Source organism: Mastomys coucha, unplaced genomic scaffold (genome assembly GCF_008632895.1).
Source record: "Mastomys coucha isolate ucsf_1 unplaced genomic scaffold, UCSF_Mcou_1 pScaffold21, whole genome shotgun sequence".
In the NCBI taxonomy this organism is placed as follows: domain Eukaryota; kingdom Metazoa; phylum Chordata; class Mammalia; order Rodentia; family Muridae; genus Mastomys; species Mastomys coucha.
This window is the reverse complement of record NW_022196904.1, coordinates 46,214,546-46,224,005: the sequence shown is the minus strand read 5'-3', so window position 1 is coordinate 46,224,005 and position 9,460 is coordinate 46,214,546. Positions and strand designations below refer to the sequence as shown.

At 44.0% G+C, this 9,460-nt stretch overlaps 1 protein-coding gene across 3 annotated transcripts in view; it reads right to left on the bottom strand.

Moving 5' to 3' along the window:
- Positions 1–5,548: 5,548 nt before the first annotated feature.
- Positions 5,549–9,460, bottom strand: part of LOC116100538 (sialic acid-binding Ig-like lectin 13) — a 9,372-nt gene continuing 5,460 nt past the window's right edge. For all 3 annotated transcript variants that reach the window (XM_031384327.1, XM_031384328.1, XM_031384329.1), the window contains one exon: positions 5,549–5,982. The gene's annotated coding sequence lies outside the window, so the exon portion shown is untranslated. The remainder of the gene's footprint in view (positions 5,983–9,460) is intronic.

The following is a 9,460-nucleotide window of genomic DNA, read 5'->3' as shown; positions in this document are numbered from 1 at the left end:
GTGATTTAGACACCCGTTGTGTGTGACACTGTCAAGGTCCATCAGGGGCTCATGGTGGAGGTGTCCATCTAACAGCCCTAGCAGACCACAGAGAAGAAAGAAAACAGAGGGTCTTCACTGTGAAGGCTACCTTTTTTGGTTGTTTTGTTTTAAATTGTATATATTAGTGTGTGTTCAGACTGTGAAAGGACGGTTTAATAATCTTCCAGTCCAGTATATCACACATTTTGCTCATAAACATTCCCTTTATCTTTTTCCATCTTCCCGGCCCCTTCTTTTTCTGTCTGTTTCATGTTCTGTGTGTGTGTGTGTGTGTGTGTACATGAAGAAACCTACATTTCATGCATGATAGACAGCATGGCATTTGTGAATTTCTTGTCTAACTTACTCTGCTTAGCATATCGATCTCCAATTCTGCTCATTTCCCCCCAAAATTACATCATTTTGTTCTTTATCTGATTACACATCCCAAGGGGCTGCCTGTGCTCCCCCAATCACAGCCCTTCTTTCAACTTTGCTTACCTTTTTCCAACTAAGTCTCACATCTGTTCCCATAGCTCCATCAGAGTGAGTGGTTTTGGGCTACATAGCTGAACACCTCAGAATGGATAAAAGTGTCAAATGAGGGTCTTCAGCCAGTCAATTCTGTGAGAAACACGGACTCCTACTTCATAATAGTGAGAACAGGAGACCCAAGGAGGTGAAGCCAGGCAGTTCATGACCATCCTGTTTATTTGAAAGCATATCGGGTACATGATCTTGTCACATCTGCAGGTAGTAAGCAGGCTTAGCTGTTCTACTCTTACTTTGGGTTGGGATGAGTAGAGTACCAAAATCTAGTAGGGGCCCAGACTGTTTGTTCATTTGTAGATAGACTTAAGCTGGCTCAAAGCATTTTCATTTTGAAAATGGACTGTGGTCGTCATCGTCATTGTTCCTATAAATACCACTACTGCAGGCAGGAGAGCTGGACATGCCTCTTGCCTGGGCAAAGTAGAAGAGCTCTGGTCCTGGTGGTGCAGTGTAAGAAAGTGAGTAGGCTAAGCAATTCAGCTACCATCCAGACTGAGATCCAGGGCTTTGAGTCTGCCCACTCCAACATCTTCCCCATCTATGAACTGCCTGAGCACATGAAGGGGCTTGTCTTACAGAAACCAAAGTAGCAGGTCTCTTTGATACAGGGCAATCACAGGATATCTGAGAGGAGTCCCGGTGAGGATCCAGGATTGACGGTGAAGCAGAAGCCAGAGGTCTCCAACCAGAGTATTGACTCATTGCAATGAACCTTTGCAAGCAAAGTTGTATGACACACCACAGCTTCCATAGTGAGATGTTTGTATTTTTGTTGTTGTTGTTTTCTTTTGGAGGGGAGGTTGCAAAGGTAGAGGGCAGATATGGAGCGACAGGGAGATGAGTGGGCATGGGGTACATGATGTGAAATTCATAAAGAATCAATAAAAACACTGGAGAATAGGGGCATGCCTTGGACCTTGAATCCGTGACACTATATGTACTTGAATATGACTCAGTCTACCCCAATAGGAAGCAAAAGCTAAAATACAAAGCTGGGGTTGGATCAAAATGCAAAACTGCTCAGCAAAGCAAGTGAGCCCCCTGCCTCCCAAACACACATTCTCTAGAACCCTCTTTAGCCTGACCGTCTACATGCATCAAACACATGTCCTCACAGGACCTGTCTGGTTCAAGGAACCATCACCTCCTTTAGGATGTATCAGTCCTTTCCCCTTAAGTATGATCTGAGCATGGAATGTCCCTCACCCAGATTCATGGTTAAAGTCTCAGTCTTCAGACGATGGTGTAATATGGATATGATGGACTGCCACGCCCACTCGTCTACTCCAGTCAAATCCAAATTATTGGGGGTAAAAGCCTGATTAAGGATAAGAGGCATTAAGAATCCAAAAGGAGTTCTGTGCCTCCTGGGTATTCAGACAGTCCCTGGCATCTCCTAACTCAGACGTGTTCCAGATTAGCCTTTCTAATCGTCAACACGCCCTCTTATTTAAGCATAAAAGTACCCCAAGAAATGATTCCTTAATGGCTAAACTTAAGATTAGGCATTGTCTCCTGACCAGCACAATGTTCCAAAATATCCTAATTCAATTCCTAGCTGTCCTTAGCTTGGAATTTCTCTGAAGGAATCTGCCTTGCCAGACAGGTTGTCCTGAGTTAGCAACAGAGGTCAGGCACCATTGCTTACTGTTAACATAGTTAGAATTCTAAGGGCAGTCCCACAGAAGAAAGAACTGTTTTACATACTAGAGAATAATCGAAGGGCTTTCCCTCACTCAAGGACATTAGCTAGAACTGTTAGGTCAGAACTTCCCAGTGCTTGCCTCCAGCAAGACCCAGAGAATTAGCAGGAAATGCTAGATCAGAACCTCCTAGTCCTTGCCTCCAGCAGAACCAGAGAATTAGCATAGGAATACCAAAATCACCCCAGCAGGGAGGGCTCCTTGGCTCTTCTGCCTGCTTCACACCTGGCTACCTGATCCTACCCACCTTGATGTGGTGGTCACTTGCCTATATGACCTCAGTCTTGTGCCCCTTGCTGTAACCCTCACACGCCTACGTGACTCTTGTCATCTGCCCTGCTTGCTGTATGCTATTTAAGCCTGAATTTCACCTTGTACAAATACATTCAGATTCACCACACCCTTGTGTCAAGTTTGTCTGTCATCCACAGACTTATTGCCCACCTGGCCAGAATTCTCATTCTGTGGAAATTGGGGTCCCTGTAACGAACCCGGTCCGTGGCAATGGACCATGTAGGAGGCAGAGCCTTGTAGAAAACAGGACATTGGAACTATTCATCTGAAATGGTTCCTGGGACCTTGACACTTTCCCTGGCCTCATCCTCCCCTCCCAGATGCCCTGAAGTAAACAGGCCTCCCTCAGCGTGCATTTGCCCCATGATGCCCACTGTCACCACAGGCCAATAGCAGCAGAGCCAAATAGCAGTGTGAATTCGAACCTTGATTCTGACTAAACCTCTCCTCCCTCTGAATTGTTTGTCTCAAGTATTCTTCCATGGTGAAGGAAAGCTTACAAACACACTATTTCCTACACAGCTCTAGGATCTGCCCTGTCCTGTTTAATCAGGGCAGTCATGGAATCTTGTCAATGTGAAAGTCCATACAGCTTTGTTTTCCTCAAAGACTCTACATTCTTGCTTTATCCTCAAGGCCTCTTGTTTGGCATCCTGCCATTCTCTGCTCTAAATCACCATCTTTTTCTCTGGATGGCGTGACATCAGACACAGGTCCCCAAATAACCCACTGGACAGTCTGTTTCTACCCCTGAGCCAATGCACTCTCTTCCTGGGACACCCCTTCTTCCCTGCCCCCACAAATGTACCAGATCTCCTTCCTCCTCACTTTGAGGGTACTGAAACATCACCCGATGCCTTCAGACTAAGAGACTGTCCCCAGAGTCACCACCCCCTTTCCTGAATGATTTAATCTGAACGCACATCTCCTGATTTGTTCTAATTAATTATTTCTTTTCATTCCCGTTATTATCACTAGATTGACAATTTCTTCCTGACAGAAATGGAGGTGCATCTCTAGCCCTACAAAACTGCTAGTCCCTGGTAGGAGCTTGGTATTAGTCACTAATGGTCTACACATAGTGGATGTCATTATTCCTACACACAGCCCTGTATGTATCACAAGCATTATCACCCAACAGGACACACAGGCTAAGCCTGTGGAAGGTTAGAATGAGAACAGATGAAAAAGGGAATGGAAGGGTATTTAGGAATGGGACTAGCATATGTGCAGTTTCTGGTGCGGGACAGTAGGAAGTCAGTGTGATAGCTCATCATGCAGGGTGGGAGGGCTCAGTGTGCTGACTGCCATGTTCTTCAGTCTCTATCCAGGGTGAGAACACAACTGTGGAGGAAGGCGATCATGGCTATATCTTCAAGTACATCCTGGGGGTCAGTGCTAGGGAGCCATTGTGGGTTATCTACCAGAGAAGACTGCCCAGACACCAGTGTAAACCAACAGAAAACCTTTATTAGTCGGCAGGTGACTACACTGGGACACTGGGTATTTGGGATGCTAGTGTGCCAGTGAGCTTTTCTCAGGGTGAGCTTTTAACATACTTCGGTTAACAAGAACAGTTAGCCAGAAGCAGAACTACAGAAGCCAAAAAGCTAGGTTGATACCTTTTGAGACTTTCCCAGAACTATGGACTTTGATGGATGAAGTCTTTGTTTTCATTTTGGCAGATTTAACTGTTTAAGTACTGAGTTTTATAGCCTGAGTGGTACTTTTGTCATGGAGCCAGGAGTGCTAAGGTCTGGGGACCTACTAAGATCTGGGACCCTGTTATAATTCCCACTAGTCTTAGTGAATGAGTCAAATTGTGGACTTACCCTGTTTTAATTTAAGATACAGGGCCCAAAGTTAACCCAATCAGAATGAAACTTAATGGCCCAGCCAGTGTTGATAGCAGAGTAGCTAGCCAGGGTGACCAAGAGAACAAATATTGCTATTGTGTGATTTTTGTCTTTGTCTTGTCTCTTTTTGAGTTCTTTCTTTTATTATTACTCACTCTTTCTATATTTTTTCTTTTTCTTTTTTCTTTCTCCTCTCTCTCCCTCCCTCCCTTCCCTCTCTCCCTCTATCCTTCCTTCCTTCCTTCCTTCCTTCCTTCCTTCCTTCCTTCCTCCCTCCCTCCCTCCCTCATCCCTTTTCTCTTTCTTTCTTTCTTTCTTTCTTTCTTTTTCTTTTTCTGTATAGCTCTGGCTGTCCTGGATCTCACTCTGTAGATCAGGATGGCCTCAAACTCACAGAGATCTGACTGCCTTTGCCTCCTGAATATTGAGGTTTTATTTTTGTTTTCAACCACGGCAAGGTTTTTTTTTTCTAATTACTCTTCATTAATTAGCATAGAGATAACAGATTTCTTCCAAAGCCATGCATAGCTTCCTCTATCTCAGGAGAACTAAGTGTAAGCCTCTCCAACTCTCTAGGACAGCTCTGCAAGAGAATTTAACTGTTGTTTTAATTCAGAAACAGAAGCTTTTAATACCTCTAAGTCCTGATCAATCTGTCTACTTAGTTTGGCAAGCACCAGGAGAGGCGCTTTTAGTCAAACCATTAGTACATGCTCACCAAGTGGTCTCAGCAGTATTTTGTTTTCTATTTGAGGTAACCTACAAGGCAGTCATCAGAATAAGGGGAAGCGTGTAGACTGAAGTTTTGGGTATTAGACAAATTTTAGTCTCTTGTAAGTTCTGTAATGTTAATTTGGGCCGCCCCAGTCACAGTGAGTTTTATCAGTCAATGGGATGATAGTCTGGTTTGTTCTTATCCTGTGTAGTTTGAGGGCTGGGTGCCTAAGGATAACCAGCAGTCCTGGCTGATTTCTGCCTAGGAATGATTAACTCTATCCCTTGATAGGTTCTGTCCCTTCCTGTGGCATAGAGTCTGATCTTCCCAGGTTTTCCAAAGGCCAAAATCTTTTGAAAAGGAAATTTTATGAGCCTTCGTCATAACCACAGTTTTTGCAACAGATCTCTTTTGTTCCTGGTAACTAAGGGGCATGCATAGAATTATAAACTCTATATTTCTACCTCAAAAGATAAACTCCCATATCTTTGTTTTTTTCCCAATACAACCAAACACTTAAAGTGGGCATCAGTGAGCAGAGGTCAAGATGATTATGGGTTGGTGGTTTATAGTCACACTAGTTAATACCTTCCCTGTATCCATCTTTCTTAGTTCCTAGTTCCAGGCTGTGGGGGTAGACCATAACCCTATGTTCATACCCATAGAATAAAAAACAAGACTTAAGAGGAGGTAGAGGGGCAGAGAGTAGAAGAGCAAGACAAAAATTTAATTTTAAGAGGTCCATCCATAATCTGGAGACAGTCCAGTTGGTATCATCATCCATGGCTCTCTTGACCAGGGTGTGGTGGATCCATGGTATAATGCTAGCTCTCTCCACAGCCTAAGGAATTGAGAGAATCACCTTGTAGTGTTCTGTCTGAGTTGGTTTCAGTGGCCCTTTGGCTACCTGCTTGACCCAGAGAGTATATGCAGACACAAGCAAGGGGAAACTGGTGGTGCACTTGGATAGCCCAGTGAATAGCATTTATGGAGGACTAGAATGTCTATAGTGACTTGAGAAGGAAGTAATTCTACCAAGTGTTGGTCTCTGAGCCTGGGAAGCAACAGGAGAGGCCTTCCAAACTTAATGTCATTGTGGGGTAAATCCCTTCATATATGGTATGCAGCAGGCCTGAAGCAAAGCAAAGGAAGATCTATCTACCCTTCTTCTTAGAGTCTCATTGGAGTCACTGGACTCTAATGAGAGTTTTGGTATAGTTTTTTTTTTTTTAAAATCTCATTCATTTTTTCCACATGCCCAGAAATCTAAGGTCTATATATGCACAATGAAGTTTCCAACTTATTTCTAAAGCTTTAACTACTAATTGGGAGGCTTGGTTAGTGAAAGTCCGGTCCAGGTATGGACTAGTTCTACCTATCTGGAAAAGATGAGTAGTTGCTATAAGAAAACTAGCAAGTGCTTTTATCTTCCCCTGGCAGGCCAGATATTGGTGAAGTCAGTTTACAGTTTGATAGGGTGTTGGTCACTCATCTGGACCCCTTTCTGGGTAAGGGCTGTCTGTTTTAGATTTAGTTGAGCACAAAACTGGTATCTGGCTGAGATATCCTGAGCTAATAAAATATCCTGAGCTAGGTATCCAGTCTAGCTATAATACACCTTGGTCTGGGCAAGTCTGTTTTGTGGATTCCAGAGCCTGGTGAAGGTCAGTTACCAGAGTCCTGGCAGATGTTTCTGGAAGAATGATCTTTCCCTCTGTTGTTCTTCATCAACTTGTGGGTTTGAGCTGTCCAGGTCTTCTTTACCATGGAGTCTCAGGGAGCAGCGGGTTGCTATCAGAATATCAATAGGCTCCAGTGATCTTGGGGTGATTTGTCAGATAGCCAGCTCAGCGGCCTGGGATAGCAATTTGTAGGGGAAGATGAATAGCCTCTACAAGGACCAAGATTTTCTGTTCATCCTTCAGTAATGAGAAGCCTTTGTTCTCCACTGATCATACCATGGACATGCACAGTAGTAAACATATAGCAACTGTCCTTTCCTTTTTCCTGTCTGAGAGCCTGGGTCAGATCGATTGGTTGTGCTCTCTGTGCATTGGTACCTGGCTGGGGTCCAAAATGTTTAAGTTAAAGTAACAATTGCAGTTCCCACATACTTGGTTTCATTTTTTAATCTCGTGACAGTCATGGATGAGCATATGGGGGTTGTCAACAGGCAAGAGGATAACAGGATGGTGGTGGTGAGTTTCTTAAACTAGAACCAAGGGTGGGCCAGGAGTAGATACTAGGTCACACAGTCATTAGACAGCCGTATTCTGGTGTTCCTTGGAAGAGGGTCTCAACTGTGCCATGGGATGCACAGTGAGTATAAGATCTTGATCCAGAGTTAACTTGTTTGCTTGTTTTTCATTAGGCTAGCAGTAGCCACCACAGCTCTTAGATAGGTGGGCCATCCTGTGGCTACAGGGTCCAATCGTTTGGACAAGTTCTCATGGTCCTAAAGTGTGGGTTAAAACCCCTTTTGTAATATCTTTTGTTTCATGGACAAACCGATGAAAAAGGTTTTGAGATGTCTGGAAGTGCTAGGGCTGGAGCCAAAATCGGGGCTGTTTTAAAAACCTCAGATGTGTCTTGGTTTAGTCTCAGTTCAGATTAAGAGCTCAGTGTCCCCCTTTGTGCTGGTGTCTGGAGACCCTGCTATCTCCACAAATTCTGTTATCCAGAGGCAGCAATACTTAATGGTACTTAGGAACTCCCAAACCTGTCTTTGTAGTCTTTGGTGTTGGGATCTGCCTCTGCTCAGCAGGTAGCTAAGACAGGAAGCCTCTGATATACAAAGTTGAGCTTTCTCAGCTGAAATTCTGTAGCCCCAGGTCTGTAACTCCTGTGGGCAGTCTCTTTGGAGTTCCTTTAAATCTAGCCCCCCAGGAAACCTCTGACAGAAGGGCAGGAGGTCTACATTTAGTGTTTTTAGATCCTTGGAGTAACCTGGCTCAAGTATGTTGCCTGCTGTAACACCTTCTTGGTCTGTCTGTTTAAAGGCAAACATGGTTGACTCACCTCTGCCAATGGGAGGCTGAAGAATGCATCTTTCAGGTCTAAGAGAGTCTAGACTTGTTTCTTTGGAAGATTCAGACTCATGAAAATCAGATGTCACAGTTTTCTTCACTGGTAGGAGAAGCATATTCCAGGGCGACCGGCGGCACGCAAAGATGCCTGTTTCTCCAAGCGAGGCAATCTGGACCACAAGTTCCCTTTTTGTCTCCAGGGTTATTGGATATTGTTTAATCTAGGGTAGCTGAACTCCTTAGTTGAACAATTATAGGAACTTGGTGTTGGGCCACTCCTGGTGGGTTGGCTTCTGCCCATATCCCCAGGAGCCTTTGTCATCAATTTGAAAGGTAGTCCAACTGTATTTTGGACTTTGATTGGAGTTAGGAGATATTCTTCTGACAGAGGGTAAGACACCAATATTTTGCTGGATACTTGTAAGTCTAACTGTGTCTCATTATTAGAGATGGTGATAGTAGCTTTTTCTTTGTACAAAAGGTCTTGTCCCATTAAGTTCTTTGTGGTTAAACACCTTTTGAGCTACCTCCAGCAACTGGAACCTGTTTATAGTTTAATTTTTTTAACTTTTACATCTTTCTAATATCTGGGACCAACTGGGTGACAAAGGAAATCTTTTTTAGCAGTGTCTTAAATCCTTTTATAAAGAACCCGGTGTATGGTTAAATCTCCTTGGTCAAAGTTGGACAGAAGGGAAAATCCATTCTGTTCATGCTGTATCATCTGGCAGCGATACCCCTGCCTCGCCCAGGGATGGTTCTATTTTTTTTTTTTTTAAAGAAAATGATGTGTTTTGAGTTTTCCAATTATACTGTTCATTAGTTGAAAATGAGACATAAATCATAGAAGAGAAAGGAGTGGAACTTTCTCTTCCTTTGGGCTTACTCCAGAGGAACTTTCTCCCTCCCTTGGGGCTGCTTAGACTAGGCATAGAGCAGAGAGAACTATTCCCCTCTCTCTATCAGAAGCTCAGCCCCTCCCCACCTCCACATCAGGACCAACCCTGAGCAGGAGTCAAACAACAAAACAAGCAAGTGCTCTTACTCTGGGAGTGAGATGGGCAGGTGAAGGTTTTTATTTTTGGGTGGGGGTGGCAGTGTCTCTGAGCAACCTGGCAGAGACAAAAGGGTTTGGGTCTCCACCAGGAGAAGGCACAGGTCTTAAGCCAAGAGATTCTCACTCCAGAAGACAGCCACTGGTCAATACAGGGAAACTGTATTGACCTGGTCAATACAGAACTGACAAACAAACATACACACACACACACACACACACACACACACACACACACA